This window comes from Lygodium microphyllum, chromosome 13 (genome assembly GCF_053477565.2).
Source record: "Lygodium microphyllum isolate KBCC chromosome 13, Lygodium_microphyllum_v1.1.10, whole genome shotgun sequence".
In the NCBI taxonomy this organism is placed as follows: domain Eukaryota; kingdom Viridiplantae; phylum Streptophyta; class Polypodiopsida; order Schizaeales; family Lygodiaceae; genus Lygodium; species Lygodium microphyllum.
This window is the reverse complement of record NC_141147.1, coordinates 126,664,713-126,690,535: the sequence shown is the minus strand read 5'-3', so window position 1 is coordinate 126,690,535 and position 25,823 is coordinate 126,664,713.

Sequence of the window (25,823 nt, the reverse complement as noted above, 5' to 3'; positions counted from 1 at the left end):
AACGAGCTCAACATGAGGCAACGTCGATGGATTGAAGTGCTGGAGGAGTATGACTTTGAAATCAAGTATCGACCTGGAAAGGAGAATGTAGTTGCCGATACACTCAGTCGCAAGGCATTCCTTACTTCTCTAATCTTGCAAAATCCATCAACAGCTAGATCTCTAGCCACAAAGGTATCCATGCCAAACAACCCAATACTTGAGTTAGTTAGAGAGGAAGCATGCATGATCCAGCCTATCAAACAATGCTAAGGAAGATCTCTATCAAGGATCGGGACCAAAAGCTGTAGGCTAAGTATCATGAATTATTTATCAATAGTGGACTTTTCTACTATAGAACGAGGCTATGTATACCGGCAAGCCAGTCACTTAAGCAGAAGATATTATGGGAAGCTCATGATTCCCCTTTCTCAGGACATCCTAGCTATGCCAAGACTCTCAATGTAGTTAGAAAGAGCTACCATTGGGAGAGGCTTAAAGGTGACATTCTCAAATATGTCACTGAGTTTTTGTCTTGTCAATGTATCAAAGCCGAACATATCAAGATGCCATGTAAGTTATAACCACTCGACATTCCCCAAATGAAATGGGAATTCATCAGTATGGACTTTGTTGTTGGCCTACCCCAAATTCAGGGAGGATTCAACTCCATCATGGTTGTGGTGGACATGCTGACTAAGGTTGCACACCTTGTTCCAATAAAGACAAATTATAAAGCTTCAGACATTGCAAGGTTCTTTATCAAGGAAATATTCAAGCTACATGGGCTACCCAGAAGAATCATTAGTGATCGTGATTCTCTCTTCACATCACACTTCTGGAGAGCCATCTTTGAAGCCATTGAGACTCAACTCTGTTTTAGCACAACTTACCATCCCCAAGCGAATGGCCAAATAGAGCGATTCAATCAAATCATCAAGGATATGCTTAGGGCATACTGCTGTCGTGAACCAAAAAGGTGGATTCAATACTTGCCTTAGGTTGAATTTTCCTACAATGCTTCTTACCAACAAAGCATTCAGATGACCCCTTTTCAAGAATTATATGGTCATGATTGTCGAAGTCCCCTAAACTTCTTAGATCCAACCTTAAGGGTTGAAGCTTCAAGGCAGATGTTGGAAGAGATGGATGACCAAATAAAGTCAATAAGATAGGACATCCAAGCCATCAAGGATAGACAGAAGGCATACGCGAATTTGAAGCATCAAGATAGAATCTTCGAGGAAGGAGACATGGTTTTCATTCGCGTACGTCCAAAGAAAAGTTCCCTATCCCTAGGAGATTGCAAGAAGCTAAGTCCAAGGTATTGTGGACCATACAACATTCTCAAGTGCCTAATACCTAATGCCTATACTCCTCCCCCAGCCGACAGTCGTGCTGGAGGAGAGAGAGGGGAGGCGCGATGACAGAGCACCACGCTGGAGCTCATGGAGGGAGCGAAGGCATGCGTGATGCCGCGTGGGAGAGGGAGGATCCCCTTCCCTCACCTATATAGCATGTGCCATGGGGGAGAGGCTGGGGTGTTCACGTTGTAAATTGAGAGGGGAAGGGTTGAGGGAGGAGTGGCCCGACTGTTGGTGCTATTGATGATGGTAAGAGAAGTGTCTGCGACGTCCCACGATCGACGAGAGAAGAAGCAAGCCGCCAGCTGTCGCAATAATGCCGCTGCCACAGGAAAACACGCCGCCATTGATCTGCTGCCTTTCCCTTCCTCCGCATGGGCTTCCACGTTCTTCAGAAGCTTTGGAAGATTCTTAGGAAGCTTCTAAAGCCTCCTAGGAAGCCCCCCTTCATGTGGTTCCTTAAATCCTTCCTTTACAAGGTCTTTTTCACCCTTTGCTTCCCCCCTTTTTTTCCCGTGGGGTCCCATCCGATCTTGTAAAAGGCCATTAAGTTTCCCCTTCCCGTGGTTTATTAAGCCTTACTCTCGAAGTTCTTATAACCACTTTTCCCTTTCCCCGGGATTTAAAACCCTTTCCGTGGGTTTTCCCCACCCCCGGAATAAAAATCCCTCTAGAAGACCTTTTACGCCCTTGCCCTTTTTCAACCCGCTAAAGTCCATTTAGTACCCCCTTTTCCCATGGAGTCTTATCCGAGGCCTTTAAACAGGCTCATTAAGCCCTTTTTTTCCCCTTGGATTTCCTACAATCTCCCAAATAGCCCGAGTGCTAAACCCCTAGCCGTGTAAACAATTGTCAAGATTATGGGAGAGAAGGAAGGAGTCTCACTTGTAGCTTTCTTGCTTGCACAATGGGGGAATACACACAGAGGTGGAGGCTGAAAACAGTTTTCCTCTTCTTAGTTGTGTAAGCCAAAAGAACTCTCATACAAAGAAATAGAAGAGCCCTATATATGGGTCTCAAACCAAACTCAAATAACTAAGGTGGCATACTAACTGAGCCACGAACTAGAGTAGATAAGGATAGCTGTCATCTAGCTATTATTCATGGGCGGTGTACCAACCGCATCTGCAAACTGACAAGTCGGTGACATAAATGCACAACGGTCACCCTGGCATATCATGAGTGGAGCTCGATATCTCAACACTCCCCCTTGAGCTCAATCCCAATTCCTGCACACCAAGCAGGTCTCTGAACTTGCGCAGCTTCTCTACGCCCAATGCCTTCGTAAATATGTCAGCTACCTGATCTTCTATGCTGACATAAACTAGATCAATAAGACCTAGTAAAACCCTCTACCGCACATAGTGATAATGCACCTCAATGTGTTTTTTTCTAGCATGATAGACTGGGTTATTTGCCAAGTGTATACTGCTCATGTTGTCACAATAAATGACAACTGGCCCATCTGTAGGCTGATGCATATCATAAAGTAGCTTATGCAACCAAGCTACCTCACATGCAGCCATTGCTGCGCCCCTGTACTCAGCCTCTGTGCTGGATAAGGCAACTGTAGGCTGTTTCTTGCTGCTCCAAGTGACTGCAGCACTCCCAAAAGAGAACACATATCCACTGGTAGATCGTCTATCAGAAATGCTACCAGCCCAATCAGCATCAGTGTATCCATGCAACTGTATCTGAACCCCAGTCTCATAAAATAGTCCATACTGCAATGTGGACTTCACATACCTGAGTATGCGTCTAGCCGCATCCAAATGCGGTTTCCTTGGAGCCTACATAAACTAACTTACCAATCCAACAGCATAGCTCAAATGTGGCCTGGTAATAGTCATATAAATCAAACTTCCTACTATGCGTCTCTACATAGTAGGGTCTTCGAGAAGCTCACCTACATTTGTGTGCTCAACTTCACATTCTTCTCCAAAGGAACTGAAATAGGCTTACAACCTGTCATCCCATATTTGGACAGCATGTCCAATCCATACTGCCTCTGCAAGAGCTGTATCCCACTTGGTGATCTAATCACCTCAATGCCCAAGAAATAACGCAGCTCTCCCAAATCCTTCATCTCAAACTTCTGCTTCAATAGCATTTTCACATGAAGGATATCTTCATCACTGTCACCTGTCATAATCAAATCATCAACATAAATGACAAGTAGCATAATACCTTTCTCTGTTTTTCTCACATAAAGTGAGAAATCTGCCTTGGAAATCTGAAAGCCAATAGTGACAACATACTGTCCTATCTTGTCAGACCATGCTCTAGGTGCTTGCTTCAAGCCATACAAGGCTTTCTTCAACTTGCAAACAAACTCAGGATGAACAACATGCACATAACCTGGTGGCTGCTCCATATAGACCTCTTCTTGCAAATCACCATGCAAGAAGGCATTCTTTACATCCATCTGATGTAAAGACCATCCCTTTGATGCAGCCATAGCAATGACTGCTCTTACGGTTGCCATCCTTGCAACCGGACTGAATGTTTCTTCATAGTCAATGCCATATGTTTGTGCATATCCCTTGACTACTAATCTTGCCTTGTATCTGTTTACAGAACCATCTGCATTGTGCTTCACCTTATAAATCCACTTACAGCCAATTGCATTCTTACCTTTAGGCAAAGGTACCAATTCCCATGTAGCATTTGCTTCCAAGGCATCCATTTCTTCATCCATGGCTTTCTCCCATTTTTCTTTTCCCATGGCTTGCTCAAAAGAAGTGGGTTCTAGTTCCTGTATCACTTTGACCATATATGCATAGTGAATGGCTGTAAATCCATCATATTTCAACCTATCCACAGGATACCTAGCTCTCGTAGACCTCCGCAAAATAGGTTCACTCCCAGGTGCTCTCAAAACATCCCTGGTCTTCCTTACTCTAGGTGTAACAATAGAAGGAATACCCAACTCATCATCAATGCTCTATTCTGAGCCACTAGATTCACCATCCACATAAGAGTGACCTGCATTCACATCAAACATGGGCTGATCAACCTTCTCTTTTCCTTTTCGTGATACCTGCATACCACTATCTGCATTGCTTTGAGAAGATTCTCCTGATCTCAATCTGCCTGTCCATGGCGAAGAATGTGAACCACTGCTAGAGGACGCTCCAGGTCCACTAATATTTTGTGACTGCTGCTGTGAATTCTGTGCAGCATTACCATTTTGTGCATCTACATCATCAATCACATTTACTGGTTTATACCAGCTACTCATCTCATCAAAAACAGCATCTCTGCTCACTGTAAACTTACGAGTAGAAGGGTTATAGCATCTATACCCTTTTTGCTGTAGAGAGTAACCAATAAAGATGCACTTCTCAGCTTTTGGATCCAACTTGGATCTCAACTCATCTGGCACATGTACATAGGCAATGCAACCAAAAAATTTTAAATGAGAAATATATGGTTTCCTACCAGTATACCTCTCCTCTGGAGTCATCCCATGTATTGCTGCAGTGGGAGTCCTGTTCATTATGTAGACTGCTGTAGCAACTGCTTCAGCCCAATAAAAATCTGGCATGTCTTTTTCATTGAGCATGGCACGAGATACCTCTCCAATATGCTTGTTTTTCCTTTCTGCAATTCCATTTTGTTGTGGGGTATGACTGCATGAATATTGCTGCTTTATGCCATGCTCCTGCAAGAACCTTGCAAACTCATTTGAGAGGTACTCTCCCCCTCCATCTGACCTTAGGCATTTTATTTGCAGGCCTGTTTCTTTTTCAACCATAGCTTTAAGAGTTTTGAAATTCCCAAACACTTCACTTTTCTTTTTCATAAAATACACCCAAACTTTTATGCTATAGTCATCAATAAAAGTGACAAAATAATGACAGCCTCCAAGAGATGCATCTTTAGTAGTCCACACATCAGAGTGGATTAATTCCAATGGCTTCTTACTCTCTTGAACATGTCTAGGAAATGGTTTCCTTGCCTGTTTTCCAAACTGACAGGCTTCACATACCTTATGCATTTCTGCAACCTTGAATCTAGGCAATCCTGCAACAATATTTTGGGCCTGCATTGATTTAAGTCGCTGTACATTAACATGACCAATGCGTTTATGCCAGATATCAATATCTGCAACTACACCAGTCCCACGTGCAAACATTGCTGCACTCAATTCAGACATGTCTGCATCCAATGTAAACATTCAGCCCTTCTTCTTTCCTTTTGCTATCAAGCGACCTTTATTTTTCATATCCTCAACAAAGCATCCATGAGGATTAAATCTGACTTGCAAGCCCTGTTCAACCATTTGACCAACAGAAACTAGATTCTTGGTGATATTCGGGACATGAAATACATCGGACAAGTATTTCTTTTTCCCATCCTGCATAGACAAATGAATTTTTTTCAATCTGCACAATAGGATGTGCAGTATCATCACCAGTCTCCACAAATCTTGGTTTTTCCATTTTCCTTGCATCCTCCATCCATTCTACATGACCTGTCATGTGGTTTGATGCACCTGAGTCAACATACCATACATCGTTGCTTTCTTCTGCACTTGTCATAGAATTGTTCATGTGCTGCACCATAAACAAATGCTCATTTCTATCATCACCCTGTCTACTAGAAGATGCATAATTCCCTTGTTGCAATTTACCATTCATGATGTCATTCTGCTTTTTATAGCAATCCTTAGCTATATGACCCATTTTACCACAGTAGTAGCATTCAACATTGCTGTTTGCATTTTGGCCTCTTTGCCATCCACCACGACCTCTTTGGCTCCCCCTGCCTCTAGAGTTACCACGTCCTCCTCCATAGGACTAGTTTTCTTGAGTTTGCTACATATTCTGATTTCTACCACGGCCTCCAAATCGGCCTTCTCTACCTCTGCCTCTACCTCTTCCAGCATTTGAGTAGAAGACAGCTTCTTTTGAAGTTCCTCCTGAAGAAGATCCACCACCATTTCTCTGCTCCTTAGAAATTAGAAGAGCAATCAACTCCTCAAAATCAGGAAATCTTTCACGGACGGAAATGGATGTTCGGAACTGTGCATAATCCTTTCCTAGACCATTCAAGGTCACAGAAACTAAATCATCATCTTCCACTGGCGACCCAATGGAAGCAAGTGCATCTGCAATCTTCTTCACCTTCATGTGGTAGTCATTGATACTCATATTTTCTCTTTGCACATTATGCAACTCTTGCTTGAGCTGCATTTTCCTGGCTTGCGTATTTGTGCTATACATTTTTGACAAAGTATCCCACGCCTCCTTTGGCGTACTTGCATCCTGAATATGCACAATCATAGAGTCTGAAATACTGATAGACAGCCAGTACATAACTTTCTTGGCTCTCTCATGCCATGCTTTGAATGCCTGCATTTGCTGTTGATTGGGAACATCAGGAAGAACTGGTTCTTCTTCATTTCCTGCAACAAATTCCCAATATCCTTTTCCCATAAGGAAATTCGTCATTCTAAACTTCCATGCTTGGAAGTTGTTCTTATCAAGCTTTTCAGTGACAATCTGTGAAAGAGAATCAGACGCCATTACAGAACACTGCAAAAAATTCTGTCACTGCAAAGAACACAGCTTCAGTCTCACAAGGGCAAATCTGCAAAACTGATGAAAGTGGTATTTAACCACACAGTCACTTCCTAGTGACGATTTTGCATCAACAGGCAACAAGGATGATTCTGTAACTCCCAATGTCTCTGCACACAGGCATACGATGCAATTTCTACAGTAACTTTTCACCGGCCTGTAGAACAGTGGCTGCACAGCATAAAACTGGGCCTTTTCTTGAGTGCGTGCAGAAAACTTCCGCCTCCAAAATAGGCCCCGAAATGGCCTCAAATCAAAAAAACTGGGTCGCCGAGGGCTAAAGCCCGCACCCGTAGCATGTATTGCCCTCTTGCTTCACCGCGAAGGGCGTCTCAACCTGAGACAATGCACTCTTAAAATTTCCGGCTGTGCTACCTGCAGAGATCTGCTCCCAAAACAGAAAATGAAAGCAACACTGCTCCTTTTACCAGAACACCGCGAGCTTGGCTTGCTTTCTTGAGCTCCTTACCAGGAACAAGGCTCTGATACCATGTCAAGATTATGGGAGAGAAGGAAGGAGTCTCACTTGTAGCTTTCTTGCTTGCACAATGGGGGAATACACACAGAGGTGGAGGCTGAAAACAGTTTTCCTCTTCTTAGTTGTGTAAGCCAAAAGAACTCTCATACAAAGAAATAGAAGAACCCTATATATGGGTCTCAAACCAAACTCAAATAACTAAGGTGGCATACTAACTGAGCCACGAACTAGAGTAGATAAGGATAGCTGTCATCTAGCTATTATTCATGGGTGGTGTACCAACCGCATCTGCAACTGACAAGTCGATGACATAAATGCACAACGGTCACCCTGGCATGTCACGAGTGGAGCTCGATATCTCAACAACAATTTGCACTCCGGAGCTTTTACGAAAGGAATGAGAAATTAATAAGTTCCATTTCTAAGGTTTGATTCTGAAGGACGGTGGAATCACAAAGGGAGTTTCGTGTGCAAAGGAGATGGCCAACATAATAAATCTGCGTCCAAGGCGAAAAGGCCAAATTCGCGATGGCTCCTAAGAAAGCACAAGGCACCACTGCTGGAGGATCATCTCCTAACATCCATGTGGACATTTCACCACAAGTCCAGGTTTTTCTTCCTAATTTTGATTTACATCGTTATAATTCAATCGTGCATGGATCATTTTTGGAGATAAGATGCATTTTTTGATTTAAATACTTTGACTAATTTAAAAGAAATAGCTCACGATGGAAGAATTCGGTCATTAGTATTTTTCTTCAATAAAACAAACAAAATAAAGTGAGCATAAGATCCCTATGCATTTCTAGCAAGTGGTTTTTATGCATTGCAAGGAAATGAAATTAGATTAATTAATGCCCGTTTTTACAAAACGGAATGATGATAGTACACTTCGATTAAGCATGGAAGAAATAAACCGCCTATCGCATTATTGAACATCCTTTTCGAAATGATTCTTAAAGAAAGTTACTAGCCGTAGGAAATTGCTAGGGCTGCATGAAGAAGATTTAACTCTAGACAAGCGGCCTAAAAACTTAAATCAACGAAAGGGTGTGTAAGTTCAGCATACGACAAATTCATTCGGAAAAGAAAGTAGGAAAAGGCTGCATGTTTAAACATAAAATCCTAAAGCTTAGTAGCATGAATCTTGTTTGCATGTTATAGGATGATCAATTGGAATTATGCTATAACTTAACCTAAGCTTCGATCTTAACCCGAAAAGTTAGGGTTTGTAAATCAACTTACACGTAGACAATGAATCATGTGGTTACGAAAATAGTAGCGTAATTATCTTCAAGAATAGACAAGTTAAAATTGGTTTAAACCTAAACACCTAAAAACCAAGAGGGACTCGTTTAGGAAGGGTTAATTTAATACAACATATCCCAAAGAGCTAACTAGGATTTAACATGTTGAGGACGTGACCCAGTCGCTCTTATTACCAAAACTGAAACACCTATATCCTAAAGACTTGCCCACATTCACGGAATGTAGGGACATTAGGATACACTTGCGAGAAACGAGCTAGGGTTTTTACCGTAGGATTCGCTCGCTAAAAGGTTGAAACTTGGTTTGAACTTGGAACCCTAGGATTGACAATGACAGCCTAATGCAATCGGGAACGGATTGTTATATCTAATCATGATTTTGTGATTATGAGACTCCATTCGATAGGTAAATAGTCCCATAATTTGATGTGACACTTGGCAACAAGTTGCAGAGTCACATGATCTTGTGATTTGATCGCAAGGAAATGGCCAATTCCTCGGAATGAGATTGGCAGATTCTTATGCAAGTTATCTTGCAAGAGGATGAATAATCATCATGATATAGTACCTTTCTTGGGTAAAATGACCAAGAATACGGGGATTAGATAAATTTACTTGGAAGCAAAGGACCAATCAATAAAATTGAAATAACATATTTACTACTAATAGCACTTAAGGTTTTGGATAAGTTGGGTTAATAGGGTACGGCCCTAACCCAGGATATAGGGTTAACAAATAAACCCTTGGGAATCTTGCCAAGTTGCAATTGATCCCGGATCGAGTGCTGGATGCATTCTGGTGCACAGATCGGATGCTGTATGCTCACGTAGTGAATGTCGAAAGGTCCCCAAGAACAATGGAACTCTACTTTTTGCACAAATTACAAGGTAAAAAGCATGAACGACAAGAGCAAGAGACCAATTGGGTGCAATCTCCCCCCATGCATTGTGTGACCGCTCCACAAAGCATGTATTTTATGTACATTTCATCTTCAAGCTCAAATAATAGCCCAATTTACAAAATAGCAAGCTTTTAGCTTTTGAGTTTGCTTTAACACAAAAATAGGAATAAAGCTAATGGACGGTGCCCAAAGAATCTGGCACGCCCAATACAATGTCCAAATAGAAATAACATAACCGTGCGCCCATGCACATACAAAATAATAATAAATAACCGACGTCTTAATAAATAGGCGTGACAAAATATAGGCGTGGCTCCTATCAAAATATAATCCATAAATCGAATACTCGCTATTCTCCAATGCTTTTCTCCGCCACTGCTACTATCTGTACACATCAACTGAAGCATTCACAATCGTTAGTAAAATAGTACAATTAAACCGACAAAAGTGAATACCTAGCAGTCTTCAGCTACATAAATAAATCAACTGGTTAGAAATAAATCCTAACCTTAATTTATTACGAGTGCGCACTCTAAACTCATAAACATTTATTAATTTAATATGCATTTTGCGGAATCACCCGCTATGGAATCACCCATGTACACACTAGATTAATGAAACGCCCGAAAAGGACAGGCGTCCCCATCAACTTCTCGCACAAAGAATCCACTTTGTGTATGAGCCCCGGTCATCAAAGTTTACGGAATCCACCGTAAAACCTCACGGAATCCACCATGGAATATGCCTCCTGGCATCACATTCAGAAAGAATGATTCACTCCTTAGCAATTGGCCAAATAACGACCAATGGAAATGATTGTGCTTGTAACAGTTTTAAGTGTTCCAATGACTTGGTAGATCTAAACAAAAAGTCACATCATTTATCTTATCTGTGATCTTGAAAGGTCCATAATAGCAATTAGAAAGCTTAACCACTTTACCCTTTTGACCTTTTTGCTTCTTTAAGTGAGCCTTCTCAAACTTAAGAAGAACATGTTGTCCCAAATTGAGATCTAACTTACAACGATGCTTATCAGCTTTGCGTTTCTACTTCTCTTGTGTTCTTTGGATAGCAGATTTTACTTGAGTGAAAGTTGTATCAATGTCTCTAACAAACTCATCTACTGCAAAGATCTTATCCTTCGTAAGATTGATGGGTGGTAAATGAGGCTTACCATAGATGATCTCAAAGGGTGCCTTACCAATACTAGAGAGCACCATATTATTGTGTACAAACTCTACTAAAGGCAAATACTTTTTCCATTCTCTTTGATTATCAGAGACATAGGATTTCAAAAGGTCCAGAATAGTAGAATTAGCACTTTCACTCTGCCCATCCATTTGAGATTGATAAGAGGATGAAAACTTTAACTTTGTCCCGAGGTTCTCGAAGAGAGCTTGCCAAAGGAGGCAGGTCATGCAGGGATCTCGATAACTTATAATGGACTTAGGCATGCCATGATGTTTGAAAACATGAGCAATGAATAGCTTAGACATATGATTGACTTTGATTGTCTTTTGCACAAGTATAAAGTGAGCTTGCTTATTGAATCTATCAATGATAGTCCAGATTGCATTGTTACCTACTTCTATGTGAGGAAGCTCCATGATAAAGTCCATGGCTATACTTTCCCAAGGCTCATTGGGAATATGTAATGGCTTTAGTAGACCAGGTGGTTTATGCCTGTCATACTTTACTTTTTGACATATCTTGCACTCATGGACATATCTTTCAATGCCAGCTCTAAGAGTGGGCCAAAAGAAATATCTTTCCAATGCTTGAGTAGTGGGTAGAATACCCCTACGTCTAGCATATAGAGATGCATGTGCTTCATCCATTACCTTGTGTCGCAATGGTAATGCTATACAAATTTCTTGATGATGATACAAATAACCATCTCGAATTGAGTAAGGTGTAATTGACTGAGATGATCCCATATGGTTAAGAAGTCGAAATCAAATGCATACATCTTGGGTAAATCCATGAACTCATTATGGTAAACAGTTGTGATTACATTAACTGGAGGTCAGCGTGATAGAGCATCTGCTACTACCACATTCTTAGTTCCAGATGTATGAAGGATTTGAAAATGAAACATCGATAAGAAATTTGCCCAATGCATCTATTTCTTTGAGAGCTTCTTCTGAGTGAGGAAGTATCTTAGACTTTGGTGATCTTTTTTAATAACAAAATCTGCACCAAGTAAGTAGTGTTTCCATACTTGAAGAGCATATACCACTACCATAATCTCTTTCTCATATACTGGAGCATGTAGTTCATGATTCTTGAGGGGTCGGCTCTCAAATGCTACTACATGGGGTTGCAGAAAGGAAAAACAGGCATATTGTAGAAGTTGCACGTGCCTTGATGGCTGAAAAGAATATGCCTAAGCATTTTTGGTCTGAGGCTGTTCATACTGCTATTTATATTATGAACAGAACTCCCATAGCTGCAGTTCATGGTATGACCCCCGAAGAATGTTTTACAGGTAAGAAGCTTGATGTTTCACACTTGAAAGTATTTGGCTGCATTGCGTATGTTCATGTGCCAAATGAGTTGCGGAAGAAACTGGATCCAAAGGCTGAAAAGTGTTTCTTTATTGGATACTCTTTAGAGCAGAAAGGGTATCGCTGTTACAACCCTGTCACATGTAAGTTCAGAGTGAGCAAGGATATCATCTTTGATGAAATGAGCAATTGGTATGCCTCTAGTGGTGATGCATTGGCTGATGATGATGATCATGACACTCATGTGCAGGCTGAAAAGAAAGAATCACGGACTCTTATTGGACCAGAGACATCATCTGGTAGTCCTTGGTCTGGGAGACTAAGAAGTACCTCTACATCTTCGGGTGCATCTAGTAGCACTACAGGTAAGGACAAAGGAAAGAATAAAGTGTCAGATGGCATGGATGCAGTTCTTGATGAAGACTCCAGTGGCTCAGACAGCTTGGATGATGAGCTTGGCATTCCTTCAGTGAGGACTCCAGGTGTGCAGAGAGCACACGTTAATGCAAAGACTCCATTGAGTGATCCAGTGGTACGCAGATCTAGCAGGGTGAGATACCCTGTTAAAAGATTTGGTTTTGAAGGTTATGCAACTCACCATTATGCTTATATGGTGAAACTAGTTGAGGATGTTGAGCCCATATGTTTTGAGGAGGCTGTTGGTCATGCTCATTGGGATGCAGCAATGAATGAGGAGATGGCTGCATTAGAGGCCAATAAGACTTGGGATCTAGTATCATTTCCAAAGGGCAAGAAAGCTTTTGGATATAAGTGGGTTTACAAGATTAAGCACAATGCAGATGGTTCTATTAGTAGGTACAAAGCTAGGCTGGTTGCAAAAGGCTATGCCCATACATATGGCATAGATTATGATGAAACCTTCAGTCCAGTTGCTAGGATGGCAACTGTCAGATGTGTGATTGCTTTGGGAGCAGCCAAAGGTTGGAGGTTGCAGCAAATGGATGTGAAGAATGCCTTCTTGCATGGTGATTTGCATGAAGAAGTGTATATGGATCAGCTAGTAGGTTATGAAGATTTAGAGCTGTAATATTTCCGCGTACCGTACCGTAAATATTAACTTTCCGTATACCGTGTAAACCCTGTGCAAAGGGTATCTCTCGCATTTGGATTATGGGCCGCGTAATGTGTGAACCACACGAGGAAAATAGGATCCTCTGCGAGTGGTAAAATGACCCGGGGAATAAAAACCGCTAACCGCACGGGAACACCCTCTTGGGAGGGACAAATTCAATTAATTAAAGGCAATTTTTTTTATGTATTTATCCCTTTCCCCCAGCCGATGCGTGGCTGGAGGAAAGGGAGTGTGTGGGGGGGATGGGAAAGAGGGGTTTGCATGGGAAGTTCTCCCACGTGGGGGGAGACCCCTTCCCCACCTCCCACGGCCTATATAAACACCCCCTTGATGGGGGGTGTGCTTACAGAGACTGGAGAGAGGAGGAGGATTCTGGGCGGACAGTGAGAGAGGAGGACGTGTGAGTGGGAAGAAGAGAGGGGAGGGAGGCTGCAAGGCCGTGCTGTGCCCAGCCCTCGCCGCCGTATTGCCGCCTCGCCACCGGCTACCACCCCATCGCCACGCTGCGCCCAGCCGCCGTCAGCTGCCGCCGTCCAGCCCCGCCCCCCGTCCACCGCGCTGTCCACACTCCAGGGCCGCCAGCCGTCGACGCGTCTCCACGGGCTGCACCACGTGCCAGAAGCCTTTTGGAAGCTTCTATAGAAGCTTCCATAGGGGCCTCCCTAAAGGCCTTTCCCACGACCCCCCAACCACCTATTCCGTGCCACCAATTTTAAGGGCAAATTTCCACCCTTGGCCCAAAGGGCTTTTCCCACCGCGTAGTCCCCAAGATCCCTTTAGACCGGGACTCCGAAGAATGAGACGGTGAGGCCATAAAGACCTCTCAAGGACCATCAACAAGACTTCGGACGAGATTGTTAAAACCGCAAGTAGTCCAATTACCGCGCCGATTCGAATTCGTGGAGAAGTCCGAAGCTTTAGTCGAAGTTCTATTCCGAAGAGGAAACCATCCGCATACGAGCACAAAGGCGGATCGTAAATCGAATTTACGACTACGATGGCTCCTAAAAGATCCCAGGAGGCAACCGCGGGAGGTTCGACTCCAAACGTGCAAGTGGACATCACCCCGACACCACAAGTCCAGGTTCTTCCGTGTTAAATTCCGCATAAGAAATGATTAGGCGCGCTTAGGAAGGGAAATTCAAGTTACGTTTAAATTAAAAGCATTGAAAGAAATGCATCTTTTTGAGCATTATGAAAGATTGAACGGTTAGGGAATTAGATGCATGTAGATGGTATTTTTAAAGGTAAGAATCTAATCCTAAGCAAGAAGACGAAGTTTATATGTGCATTAGTTGCCATCCTAGATATGATGAATTAAGCGTATATGCACATTATGATTTCATAGGGAAAGTCTAGCACCAAAAGATTTCATTCGGAAAGAACTAATAGGGCACTAAAACGAACGTATGACTTGCAACATAGTTATACGATGGAATAGAGCAACACTAGTTTTCGCTTGAGTATCATCACGACTTAGTGACTAGGAGAATGTTATGAAATTGCGTAGTCTTCATGAGAAAAGGATCAATCATTAAAGAGTCGTAACTAGGTGTAAATGCATGGGGATGCCAAAGGATAAACTACAAGGTAGTAGGTACGATTGTTGATGCAAGACTTAGTAGGCCTTAGGGAAAGTTAGCAACCAAATTAGCATGCACCAAGGAAAGATTGTATGACTCGCCAATGCATAAGTTCGAGAGCATAGACTACAAAGTAGTAGGCTGGATTAATTAGGAAAGTTAGCGTACATATTAGTAAGTAATTTACCTCACCAAGAAAACGGCAATCAATCGCTTGTTTACGCGAATTCGATTCCGTAGATTTGGTTTATCACCCTAGAAGGATCATCCTTGTCACAAACAGGCATAAATGAATTGTCTAAGTAATATGAATCACAAGGAATCGTATAACATAGGAATCCTAAGAGATAACTAGGATTTAGTTCAAGGATAACTCGATATCGCTTAGGACAAAACTGTGAACCTAAGGAGCATGATGGAACTCCGACGGAGTTGCATATTCTAGTATCATGACCCAAACCTAATTGTAATGACTTGAAGGATACCCCAAAAATCCTGTTACTCGGATAGGGTTAAAAACCCGCAGTCGGAACACTAAGGAAGGGATAGGAGGATTCCATAAAATAGATGCAATACTTGCGCACAAGCCGCAACATTGTATAGTCTTGGAATTTGTCCGCAAAGAGTATTGTCATCTCTCGAAACGAGGTTGACAATTTATTGAAGGGAGTTAAATTATTGAGGATGAGTAATCATCCTGTTATTCACTTTCCCTGGGAAAAGTTGCCAAGGAAAAGGAAAGTTAAGTAAATTGCCTTGAAGCAAATGACCGACAATAAACTAAGGCGACATGGTCGCTGGATCCTGCCACAATAAACCTAATGTAATTGGAAGGGTATGACCCTAACCCAAGGATGATGGGAATCTTGCTAAGTTGCAATTGATTCCGGATCGAATGCGGTTTGCATTCGGGGAAAAGGAGCCACTCCTTAACAGTTTGCCAGCTAAAAGTCCACTGAAATTGATTGTGCTTGTAACAGTTTAGAAAGGACTGTTTGCATTGTTTGCTCAATGAACTAAAGGATGAAAATATATTTAAATACTTCAGGTTGGTGCCTGAGAGGCAGCTCAGTTACCCCCGACTGCCTGCCTGGCCCTAACCAAGGGGGTTGTGAACCGCGCCGGGAACGTGGACCGAACCCGCCGTGAGAGGTCTCTCCGTTGAGTTCTGCTTGGAGCAGGAGGACGCTTGGGTGCCAGGGGGGGCTCTGGCTGTAAATCCCTCGCCTTCCGGGCCCTGCACAAGAGACTAACGTGACTCGGGATTGGATCTCGAGGCCCGCATACTAGTCTACGGGCGGAAACTTGGGATAGTAATCACAGGAAGGATTACTGAATGCGCCTACGGGCGGGAACTCCTTGTATTTCAAAGATAAAAGGATATAATGATAATAAAGGAGTTGTTTGACATTGTTTTCTTTATGTCCTGTGATAAGATTACGTGAAGGAACCAGTGCTTAACAGGGTTAATCAAGGAAGCTGTTTGTATATGTCAAACTAATGTGGTAGGTAATTACATAACTAAAACAAACTGAGGAAAGTGCGGAGGATAGGCCATAGGTCTGTCCTACGGATGGGTGGTCCCGGTTAGCCGGGAACTTTTCTCAAGGTCTTCAACGGACATCACCGAAGCAAGCAAGGAGAACAATGACTTGGAAGTACCGATTACCTGATTCAGGCTGTTTTAGGGGAACGGAATGGGACTATGCCTTTTGGCAGAGAGGTCGAGCCTTGCATCCCTCTCGTTTCCCATTCTCCTTGAACCAAGTGCAGCATGAATCCGCTTCAGACCGAGCGTTCTGCGTAAAGTAGTTCGATCGGGTCTGACGCTAGTCGCTGTTAGCAAACGACCAAACAATTCCGTTCGATCCTAAGTGGAAAGCGCCCAGGACACTTCCGTTACGGGGCAGACGCGGAAAGTCCTAGATTACAAAACCCGCAACATTCCATGGGAGTGCCGGGTGGAGTCTTCTAGACAACCTTTCCGATGGACTGCTAAGACGTGTCCTAGAGGATGTTAGTGGACACGTTACAAGAGCATCCCACATATGTGTGTAGGTTGAAGAAGGCACTCTATGGGCTCAAGCAAGCACCTAGAGCATGGTCTGACAAGATCAGAGAGTATCTTGTCAATATTGGCTTTTATGTTTCTAATGCTGATCACTCACTTTATGTGAGAAAGGGAGATGCAGGTTTGGTCATAATAGTCATCTATGTGGATTTCTTGATTATTACAGGTGATAGTGGGATTGCTGAAGTCAAGGATTTTTTTAAGAAGAAGTTTGAGATGAAGGATTTAGGTGAGCTAAGGTACTTCCTTGGCATTGAGGTGATCAGATGTGATGATGGTATATGGCTTTCCCAAAGACAGTATGGCTTGGATATGTTGTCCAAGTATGGTATGACAGCATGCAAACCACTTTCAGTCCCGTTGGAGCAGAATGTAAAGTTGAGTGCTGATGTTGGGGATGAGATAGAAGATCCTACTATGTTTAGGAGGATAGTGGGGAGTTTGATCTACATGACCATTACAAGGCCAGACTTGAGCTACGCTGTTGGTCTTGTGAGTCAGTTTATGCAAGTACCTAGAAAGCCACATTTGGATGCAGTCAGACGCATTTTGAGATATGTGAAGTCCAATTACATTATGGACTTTTCTATGAGGCAGGTACAGATGTACAGGTATTTGGATACACAGATGCAAATTGGGCTGGTAGTATGTGTGATAGAAGATCTATCAGGGGATACATGTTCTCTCTTGGTAGTGCAGCAGTTACTTGGAGCAGCAAAAAGCAATCTACAGTTGCTTTGTCGAGTACAGAGGCTGAGTATAGAGGTGCTGCTGTTGCAGCATGTGAGGTAGTATGGCTACAAAAGTTAATGGCTGATTTGGATGTGCAGGTGGAAGGTCCAGTTGTCATTTATTGTGACAACATGAGCAGTATACAGTTGGCTAGGAACCGTGTGTTCCATGCTAGGACAAAACATATTGAGATACACTACCACTTTGTGAGAGAGAAGGTACTAGCAGGTGAGATTGACTTGGTGTATGTCAGCACACAGGATTAGATAGCTGACATCTTCACAAAGGCATTGGGTACAGAGAAGCTTCAAAAGTTTCGAAGCTTACTTGGAGTTGCAAAGATGCAGTTGAGCTTGAGGGGGAGTGTTGAGATGACAAGCTCAACACATGCGGACATTGATGATGGACCGCCTGGTTAGATGGGTCCACACGTCTACACTTAGTACGTTGGTGGTCATTATGATGCACACATGGCCACTGACTCATTACTTATTATATTCAGGTTGTTACACCTATCTATAGCTGGCATAGTTATAGCACCAGTCGACTAGTGTAGTCAGTTATACATTGTTTGACTTAGTAGGCCACTTTCCTTTATGTTGTATCTTATCTATGCTTTGTGTACATTGTAAAGTGTGTGGAAGAAGAAGAAGAAACCAGCAAGAAAACGTTTTGGCCTCCATCTCTCTTCTTGTCTCTTGAGTGAGCTTCTCCTTGTGCATTCTGTGTGTGTTCGGCGCATCATCTCGAGCAAGTCCCCCCACCATGCAATTCTTGACATTATGAACCTCTTGTAGTATGAACATAGGCCCAAGAAACTTTTAATTTCATCTACAAAAGTAGGTGTAGGCCATTCAATAATGGCTCGAATCTTCTCAGGATCCATTCTTACCAAATTGTGAGAAACAATATGGCCCAAGTAATGAATTTCTAAAAGGAAGAATTCACTCTTCTTAGCATTGACTTGTAGTGTATGCTTGCGAAGCTCTTGAAAAACAATAGATAGATGTTTTCTATGCTCTTCTTCAGACCGTGAAAATATTAGAATTTCATCAAAGAAGACACCTGTGAACTTTGAGTAAGGTCTGAAAATTCTCTCCATCATTCAATTGAATGTGGCGGGTGCATTAGTCAAACCAAATGGCATGACTAGAAACTTGTATAGTCCAAATGTTGTACGAAGAGTTGTCTTATGAACTTCTTTAGGTGCTATTCGTATCTGTGATAGCCGCTCTTGAGATCAATGTGACTAAAGATACTAGCCCCTTGCAACTTATCCAAGATATCATCTATCCTTCAGATAGGAAAATGATTCTTGATTGTGATCTTGTTCAAAGATCCATAGTCTATGCACATACGAAAAGAGCCATCTTTCTTTTGAACAAGTAAGATTGGAGAGCAGTATGGAGAAGAGCTAGGTTGAACTAACCCTTTTTCCAACAATTCGTTTACTTGTTTTAGGATCTCCTCTTGCTGACTTGCACTTAATTGGTAAGGTGGTTGGTTAAGTGGTGAACTGCCTTTGATAAGACCAATTGTGTGATCTTCCAGGTGCTTAGAAGGTAACTCTACTGGGAGTGAATCACTAAAACAATCTTCATATTGTTTAACAAAATCATATCTGCCTTGATCAATTAAAGAGAGGGGTTCTTTTAAAGTGTGAAACTTAGAAGCATTAGTTGGTGTTGTGTGTTCATTAGAGGCATCAAGTGCCCTTGAATCATTAGCTTCTTTTGACTGTCTCACAAAAATCATGTATGCAGAAATAGCTTTCTTCATTTCTTTAGAAATGCTAACATGACTAACCATTGGCACAAGCCAATCTCCAGCATCAGCAATGCATAATATATTCTTACCCTTGAACTGAAATGCAAGGGTCTTCTTAATAAAATTGGAAAGAGATCTGATCTTGTAATGCCAATGCATGCCTAAGATAACATCAAGTTACGAATGGGTGCAAGTAGGAAAGATTCTTCGTTGTGGTAATCCCCAATTCTAAGATTCAACTTCCCTTGGATAGGAGTACAATTGATTGTAAGTCCTTCAAATGCCAAACCTGATCTAATTGGTATTCCCAATCGATCTGGTGGAATTTTTAGCCTTTCAACAGTACCGTTGACACAAAATTATATGTGGAACCTGGATCAAAGAGTATCAAAACTCGTTGATTGTTGAGGGTCCCCCAACCCTTTAAGAGTTTTCTTTTTTTCTCATTTGAATGAGTGTTAGCTTGCACATCCAGAATAGAATTTGAGGATGGTGGAGGAGGATCTTTAACCACATTTTCTTCCTTCCTTTTCTGAGGACAATCAAGCTTCATATGCCCTAACTCACCACAAAGAAATCACCTTCCTTCCTCTTTGTACTATTGTATCTTAGAGGGTAAGAGATACTTGCGCTTCTTCTTATTACCCTCTATCTTTGAATATTGGTCATGGGTAAAGGTAGATCTTCTTTGATTAGTCCCGTCTCTTGGTTGATCATAGAGTTCCTCTTGTCTAGCTCTATAAGAACTCATCTCCAACTTTCGCGATGTACCAAGTGTATGCAAACTTTCAGCTATGATGGCAAACTCCATCATGTGAGATAACGTTTCATGTGGATACACCTTCATGGTTCTGTGTAAATGAGGGAGTACGCCAACTTCAAACTTCCTTTTCTTCTCTTCATTATTGATCTCCACGAAAGGAGTAACCTTGAGAAGAGTAGACCAAAACTTATCCACATAACTAGTGACCTTCTCATGTTCTTTCTGGCCTAGCCAATCCCACTCCTTCTTGACATCATTCTCAAAATCAGGAGGCAAGAACTGAGCATAAAACTTCTTCTTGAACTTTTTCTAAGTCATTGGTTTCCTTCCCTCCAAAACAAGAGTCAACCACCAATTGCTAGTGGTGTCTTTCAAGTGCATGCCTACATGCCTTAGCTTGGACTTTTGTGAGAAATTACCATTAAAAAAAGCAACTTCAAATTTCCTGACAAAGGCTAATGCCTAAGCAGGATCTCTCTTACCGGAGTAAGAGTCAAACTTTATGTCCTTATCCCCAAACTTGAAAGTCTTAGTCTTCTTAAGCTTGCTCCTCTTATGGTCCCCCTTTGTCTGTTTGCGGATTGTACGAGACTTAGAACCAAGACAATAGGAACTAGAGGTTGATGAAGAGGAGGAGAAACTTGAGTAATCAGGGGAGTAGCTGGTTGCTATGGGAGATGACTCCATCCTTATCCGCCTCACTCGAGGTAAGGTGTTTTTAATCTTCTTGAACTGAGAGTCCTTCTTCCTTCTAGGAAGCTTTTCAACAATTGATTGCTTTGCACCTTCACCATCAATTGGTGCAATGGTGTTTCTTCTAGTATCACCGTCTTTTGGAGGGTTCGGTCCTTCATAAGTAGCTTCTTCCCTTGCCCTTAAGCTATCAATCAATTGACATACTTCGGGAATTTCCAACAAGCTACGATACTCTATCAATTGAGCCTCTAATTGCTCACTTGTAGGCACCTCGTCAGTTGCCATCTTTACCATCTTCTTGCAAGGATCGCCTCTAATTTGAGAAAAGCAAAGAGACCTGCAAAGAGACCTGCTCTGATACCACTGTTATAAGATTGTAGGTATACGCTCAAATTTCTTATATACTTAAAATATTTATGGCAAATATTATGCTAGCACAAAGAGAAAAAAGATGAGAGACAAGAAAGATGTAGATGGAGAGAGAGAGGTAGAGAAATTGACAACACACTAGGGACTAGAAGATGGGCCACTCCCCACCGTTGTGGAGTTATATTATTGACAAGGAGCAAGCTCATCTGTTACACATAAGCCAGTTCTTACTTGTAGATCTTGAAAACAAGATCACGGTTCCTTGAACGGTATACAACTGCCTAACACTTGCACAACTTGGAAGTTAGCACCTTTTGATCCTTCTTGAGTCTCCTTCTCTCCTACACAATATGTGTAGGGCTCTCCTTTTGGCGCTTGATTTCAGCAAAGCTTCCGCATCACTTGCACCTTCTCTTCTCCTCTTGAAACTTGATTTCAACAAAGCTTCTGCAGCACTTGCACCTTCTCTTCTCCTCTTGGAACTTGATTTCAGCAGAGCTTCCATAGCACTTGAACCTTCTCTTCTCCTCTTGGATGCATGCAAAGTGATGCTTTGTTTTACCTCCCTCACACCCAAGGAGCGCCTCCTCTTTTATAGGCTTTCAAGAGCTTCTCTTCTTGGAGAGAGATTTGAGTTGATCTTCATGCAAGATGTGGTTGTTCCAGGACCTACTCTGGAGCACTGATTTTGAGATATCTCTCAATGCCTTGTTCGTATGAAAACACTTCCAACAGAAAGTTGTAGATCTTGCTGTTTTCGATAACCTATGCAGCCATTTTTAGACATCATCTTTCTATTGCGAGATATTTTAAAAATGGATTCACCATGTCTTTTTTAAAAAGAATAGCTTCTCAAATTGTACTCTTAACTTGTGGTCCATGCAACCACCTTAAAGGGAGTTCATTAAATTGCCTTGGGCCTCAACTTTAAGATTGACTTCCAAACAAAAGCTTGTGTCTTTTAGACCTTAGAAATAGAAAATCACTTATTTCCTCACTTTCAGAGGATCATGTCTCGTGTCTTTCTTAGTGAGAGAATTACCTCTCTTGTCTTTCTTAATGAAATAAGAAGACCTTAAACCTTGACTTGTAAGGGAGAGGATGACCCCAAATGAATGCAATTCTCTATACACACAAGTAAACGTTCCAAGGCCTCCCCAGATGCACACATAAATACATATACACAATGCTAATGCACTTCCTCTTCTTAGAACTTAATCCATCTTCATTTATGTGTAACTCCTTGGCTTTTGTGTACACTCTTGACAAGAGTAGACCAAAACTTGTCCACATAACTAGTGACCTTCTCATGCTCTTTGTGTCCTAGCCAATCTCACTCCTTCTTGACATCATTCTCAAAATCAGGAGGCAAGAACTGAGCATAAAACTTCTTCTTGAAATTTTTCTAAGTCGTTGGTTTCCTTTCCTCCAAAATGAGAGTCAACCACCAATTGCTAGTGGTGTGCATGCCTACATGCCTTAGCTTGGACTTTTCTGAGAAATTACCTTTAAAAAAAGTAACTTCAAATTGCGTGACAAAGGCTAATGCCTTAGCAGGATCTCTCTTACCGGAGTAAGAGTCAAACTTTATGTCCTTATCCCCAAACTTGAAAGTCTTAGTCTTCTTAAGCTTGCTCCTCTTATGGTCCTTCTTTGTCTGTTTGCGGATTGTATGAGACTTAGAACCAAGACAATAGGAACTAGGGGTTGATGAGGAGGAGGAGAAACTTGAGTAATTAGGGGAGTAACTAGTTGCCATGAGGGAGGTGACTCCATCCTTATCCGCCTCACTCAAGGTAAGGTGTTTTTACTCTTCTTGAACTGAGAGTCCTTCTTCCTTCTAGGAAGCTTTTCAACAATTGGATGCTTTGCACCTTCACCATCAATTGGTGCAATGGTGTTTCTTCTAGTATCATCGTCTTTTGGAGGGTTCGGTCCTTCATAAGTAGCTTCTTCCCTTGCCCTTAAGCTATCAATCAATTAACATGCTTCAAGAATTTCCGACAATCTACGATACTCTGTCAATTGAGCCTCTAATTGCTCACTTGTAGGCACTTCATCAAATGCCATCTTTACCATCTTCTTGCAAGGATCGCCTTTACTTTGAGAAAAGCAAAGAGACCTACTCCGATACCACTGTTATAAGATCGCAAATACACGCTCAAATTTCTTATATACTTAAAATATATATGGAAAATATTATGTTGGCAGAGAGGGAGAAAACATGAGAGACAAGAAAGATATAGATGGAGAGAGAGAGGTAGAGAAATTGACGACACACTAGGGACTAGAAGATGGGCCCGTGCCCCCCATTGTGGAGTTATATTATTGACAAGGAGCAAGCTTCTTCGTTACACATAAGCCTTTTCTTACTTGTAGATCTTGAAAACAAGATCACGGCTCCTTGAATGGTATACAACTGCCTAACACTTGCATAACTTGGAAGTTGGCGCCTTTTGATCCTTCTTGAGTCTCCTTCTCTCCTAAACAATATGTGTAGGGCTCTCCTCTTGTTTGGTGCTTGATTTCAGCAAAGCTTCCGCATCACTTGCATCTTCTCTTCTCCTCTTGAAACTTGATTTCAACAGAGCTTCCGCAGCACTTGCACCTTCTCTTCTCCTCTTGGAACTTGATTTCAGCAGAGCTTCCATATCACTTTCACCTTCTCTTCTCCTCTTGGATGCATGCAAAGTGATGCTTCCTTTTACCTCCCTCACACCCAAGGAGGGCCTCCTCTTTTATAGGCTTTCAAGAGCTTCTCTTCTTGGAGAGATACTTGAGTTAATCTTCATGCAAGATGTGGTTGTTCCAGGACCTACTCTGGAGCATTAATTTTGAGATATCTCTTAGTGCCTTGTTCGTATGAAAAAACTTCCAACACGAAAGTTGTAGATCTTGCTATTTTCGATAACCTACATGGCCATTTTTAGAGATCGTCTTTCTATTGCGAGATATTTTAAAAATGGATTCACCATGTCTTTTTTAAAAAGAACAGCTTCTCAAACTGTACTCTTAACTTGTGGTCCATGCAACCACCTTAAAGGGAGTTCATTAAATTACCTTGGGCCTCAACCTTAAGATTGACTTCCACACAAAAGCTTGTGTCTTTTTAAACCTTAGAAAGAGAAAATCACTTCTCTCCTCACTTTCAGAGAATCACATCCCTTGTCTTTCTTAGTGAGAGAAGTACCTCTCTTGTCTTTCTTAATGAAATAAAAAGTCCTTAAACCTTGACTTGTAAGGGAGAGGATGACACCAAATGAATGCAATTCTCATTACACATAAGTAAAAGTTCCTAGGCCTCCCCAGATGCACACATAAATACATATAGAGAATGTTAATGCACTTCCTCTTCTTAGGACTTAATCCATCTTCATTTATGTGTAACTCCTTGGCTCTTGTGTACACTCTTACACTTGGCAGACACTTTTTTCCCCCTTCATAACTTGTATTACCGATACCAGATATCCCCGTCATAATGCTCTGAACACCCCATTAAGTGATTCATTAGGAATATTGGTCTCTAAATGGTCTCATGGCCATGCTAGATCATCATCAATACTTAAAGAAAAGTGAGCCATTAATTTATTGACATGAATTTATTAAATAGAGAGTGCGTAATATGCAATCAATTCAATGACATGTATCTTGCTTTCATGTATCAGTAGTCTCATCCAAATACTCGAAAGAGTATCCCGTTGCTAATCATAAATCAAAATGTGGATGTGACTATTGCTCAAGTGGATGTCTTATATTACTTTGCACAGGCTTTCCCTACGAGGTTCCTTATTTTGTTGGAACGGATGTGTTGTTTACAATTCATATAGAATGTACCTCAATATTTTGTAGATGAGAGTAAAGCTCTCAAGCGTTTGGGGGGGGGATGAGGGTTCTATCAGAAGGATTGAAGAGAGAAACTTATGGCTACATGGACGCCTTTTATGTGGTGCTTCAAAGTGGATGCTTATCAAGATATCCATTATGCATAGATTGAACAATCCCATAGTTTGTAGGATTTTTCTTCCATGTTGAGGTATGAAGCAATATAGGAAAACTACAAATGAAAAACTCGGAGATATGCTTGAAATATGTAATCCAAGATAGTCATGTACACAACAATAAGTCATTGGCTATATGGGCATTGACATCAGATCTCTTTCTCTAATAGGACTTTCTTTGGAAGATTGCAAGTGAATGAGTGATTGAGGAGGGAGCCCAAGAATAAATAGGCAAAAAATATGCTTAAAATTGGATCAAGTTGACCAGCCTCAAAATAGCCAAAAATAATAGTTGACGAGCTAGACAATGTGAGACAATGTGAACCTCAATGTTAATCCGAGCTCCAAAAGTTTGAAACGTGCTAGACCTCAGTTGATGTGAAGGAAGGGACATTCCTCTCTAGATCCTTTGCACCTCTATACCTCTATAGATGAGGCTCATTTATCCCATCTCACCACTCTCTCTAACACTCGAGAGTCATGAGAGATGATTGCATCACTTGCACTAGAAGGTAGCTAAAGGGTCCTTCATTAAACTTCGGAGGGAGCTTGTAGAGTACAATTTCTAGAAGATGTGCCACTGGAAGAGCCGATTGTATATATTGAAGCTGATCCTATACCCGTGTCACATGAAGCAAGAAGGATTTAACAATATCTTTAGGTTTGAAC